This window comes from Geospiza fortis, unplaced genomic scaffold, assembly GCF_000277835.1.
Source record: "Geospiza fortis unplaced genomic scaffold, GeoFor_1.0 scaffold54, whole genome shotgun sequence".
NCBI lineage: Eukaryota > Metazoa > Chordata > Aves > Passeriformes > Thraupidae > Geospiza > Geospiza fortis.
Window position 1 is genome coordinate 13,476,190 of NW_005054301.1, and position 3,504 is coordinate 13,479,693.

Here is a 3,504-nt window from a genome sequence, read left to right on the forward strand (position 1 = left end):
AGGCTGTCTTGCATGATCCGCTAGCGCCGAGCCCTGTAGAGCAGGGCTGTATTTACAAATATGAGGGGAATACAGAGAAAAGTCCCTCTCCTACTTATAGCCAGAGTTGCAACCTGCTTAGAACCCGCCAGGAGCCGGAGAGCAGACACGGGTTTTCTTTTTCCTAGAGGATCTCCTCCAAGATTAAAGCTAGTCCTAAGAGCAACCGAATTGCTGTGACTGACTTTCACGGGACTGTAAAGAGAGGTGAGTAGAAGAGCCCTTAGTATGTAGGTCTCTTTCAAGCAGTGGTTAAGTCAATTCATTTCGCAGGGAAAAAGCCAGTCTTCTTGTGCAGTATTTTATACTCTGTCGTATAAATCGGTAACGTAATTCAAGATATTCATGGTAATGAATGCTTGGCTAATCCTTTGGGTGCGCGGAGACCTACAGAGCAGTAGGTTATGCAAATCCTTTCCTACTTTTACAGCTGTAGTTTTCTAGCAGATTTTTTTAAAGAGATCTAGTCATCGGTGAATGTTATTTGGGTTTTTTTTTCCCTTCTTTCTTCCCCCTCCCCATGCCCCAAAGATGCCAGATTTCTCAACTTGCATGGAATCATTTGCTTGTGATGCAGACAGCTTAGAAGACGTGGTTCAAATATTTGTAGCTTCCAAACTTGTTTTTTAACCATGGCAGTGCAAACCCAGAGCCTTGTCTCTTGAGATACACAAATGTACCTCTTTTGAAATAGTTTCAGAATTGCCAAAGAAGAGGTCTTTCCTTATAAACTGGCTGTGCAAAAGTAATCTGGCTACATTTAAGGCTCCATGCATTTTTTTAGACCTCAGTCTGCAAGAGAAGTTCATCAATTTTCTTCTCAAAAAAAGTTAGATTACTTGGCTCCCATAGAAGAAATTATTTTATTGCTTAGAATATAATTTTATACCACTTTTTTTTTTTTTTGCTAATTCTATTTTTCACAGAAGTCTCTGTAGATCTTAGCTGCCCTGACTAAGAAATTCTGAGAAAACAGACTAAAAGCAAAGCTGAAAAAAAAGCAGCCAAAGATTTGTGCAGTGTTCAGTGCTGCTCCTTTCAATTGTTTAATTTTTTTCCCCCTCCTAAACTAATTAACCCCCTGCGTTGTCTTGCCCTGCTGTGCATGTTTGTAATCTGGAACAGGGACCAACTTTTAAAAATTATTTTAACTTGATAGAAAGTGAAATTTCATATAGTAAATGAAGATCTTTCATGTTCCTCCTGTGTCTTTTTTTTTCCACCTGAAAAGAGTTGAAGCCTTTTTCCTCATCACTATCCCAGTGGATTAAAGCACACAGAGAAGGTGGTTTATAAAGCACTACAGTTTAGCCATTAAAAAGGGATCTCAATTTAGCGCCCTTAAGTGAATGTACTCACATATTAACAAAGATGCTGTTGGGAACTCAGAGGAAAATGGGATACGTGCGTGCAGAGGATGAGGGCTTTCACATACTTAGGTGATTCCCCCATCCCCCCAACTAGTGATATTTCTTTTTTTAAAAAAAAGTAATTCGGGAAAATTAAAATGGCTAATTTCCATTTCTCCTGCATCACTTTCAGAGCGAGGGCTGTTTTCAAGAAAAGTGTGGGATAGATATGAGTCGGGGTGGTGCCTGGGTTTTGTTTTTTGTTTTTTTTTTTTTTTTTTTTTTTTTGTTTTGTTTTGTTTTTTTTTTGTTTTTGTTTTTGATAGATCAGCTCAAAAGTCCAAAGAGAAATGAGGTGTCCGGTATGGAAGTGCATCTCAGTCAACCGCCAGCTCCTTTTGCCGAGGCTGGAAATGGTTTTAACAGGCGGTAAAATTTCATCTTGTGGTGTCAAATTGGGGTCAGTTTGGGGTTAGCGCTCTCAGTGTCCGAGCAGGAGCTGTCCAGCTGTGTGGGGATTCATTAAGGGCAAAAGATCCGTTTCAAGAAAAACAATACAAAGACAATCAGAGGGCTAAAGATCCTCTTCAAATCGCATTTTACAAGTGCACCAGAACAAATATGGATGCTGAAACCTATTCCCTTCAAACTCCCAAATCGGCTTCTTAGCCCTCGGAGGGAGCGAGAGAGAAAATCCTCTAAAAGTTAAGAAGAGTCTGTTTTCAATCAGCCTTTCCGAAGTGTGGCATGTTAGTCCTTTGCTGGCTTTGAGACATGCCTCTCTTGCTTGCTCGTTACATCTCTCCCTCCCTCCCTCTCTCTCTCTCTCTTCTTTCCACAGCCTTGCAAAAGTGGATGGCACAACAGGTAATATTTCAGATTTCAAGAATAAATCCCACCGGAGATCTTAAACCGCTGTTTTGCACGCGCGTGTGCTCCTATCACAAGACTTAATGCAAACAGAAAGTTTTTAGGGGGAAACAAGCCATGCTTGCACGAAATCCTATTGTACCCTGTAGGAAATTTTGAGCTCTCCTTGTAGGTGATCCTCCGGTCCGATGGGTAATTTAGGCTAGATTTACTTTCCAGTTCTTAGCACTTGTGGAAAGCACCTATTGCTAATCTGGTTTATTAAATTCGCATGGTTTAAATCCTCTTAACGTCCCTACATCTGTTAGGACAATTGACGCCTTGCTACAGGGACAAATAACTTGAACCTTAATCTTGTTTGTAACTTTATTCAATGTTTGTTTGTTTGTGTGCTGAGTTCAAGTATTTTGGAGGATGCCATTGTGTTCGGTAACACATAGACTGCATTTAAAAGCAAAACTCCTCTTAGACGGGTCAAGGATATCATGGAACACAGCGAAAAATTTAGCATATTCGAACCGGCTTTTTATCTCGAACTATCATTCTAGGCCATGTGTCATAATTAATGAAGAAAGCAATCTGCCTGTTAAAATATGGACGCGGGACACCACCGTGACACCGTAGTGAAACTCACGTGAATTTTACTTTTTGTTTTGCTTGCAAGACGAAGTGTGGAGTTTAAATAGTACTTTTTCCTTTTTATAATCAGGATTGTGCCACAGTTAAATTCCTACCCCCAAACCCGCTCTTTACCACACTCTTTGCCCTTACGGTTGTTTTTTACAACTTCAGTCACTTTTTATTCGTCTCAGCGCTCTTTGATTCGCCTCCGACTTCCCGCAGCTGCAAGACTTTCGAGGTCCCATCTCGGGTGCCCCTGTGAAATCATGCACATTTTAGCTTCTGCAGATCACTGGGTTCATTTAGCTCCTCACCCTGATCCCCCCGGCTGCCAGCGGTGTACTTCGCTTTCCAGTAACGTATTATTATTTGTCGAAAATCTTTCTAGTCCTGAAAGTCAATGGTAGCCCATCACGGTGAACTTTTCTTGACCTCGACTGCGGTATGACTGAGATCTTTGGGAGCAAGATTAGAAGGAGGTTCATTTACTTACCTGTTACTTCGCTTTTTACTTTTTCTTCCACCCCTCCGTCCTCTTTTTTATTTTTTTAGGGGGAAAACCCCGACCCCGCAGGAAACAGGACCGACCCGGGTTGGCCCTGCGCTGCGGAGCGCTGTGTGCCCA

At 41.6% G+C, this 3,504-nt stretch overlaps 1 long non-coding RNA gene across 2 annotated transcripts in view; it reads left to right on the plus strand.

Annotated features, from left to right (window-relative positions):
* LOC115949395 overlaps nucleotides 1-3,504 on the plus strand; it is a 6,966-nt gene that overhangs the window by 751 nt on the left and 2,711 nt on the right. The window contains exons 2-3 of one of the 2 annotated variants that reach the window (XR_004082876.1): nucleotides 168-246; nucleotides 2,230-2,255. This is a non-coding gene — a long non-coding RNA (uncharacterized LOC115949395). Of the gene's footprint in view, nucleotides 1-12; nucleotides 247-2,229; nucleotides 2,256-3,504 lie in introns of those variants that run through there. The other variant, XR_004082875.1, reaches the window with a different exon arrangement.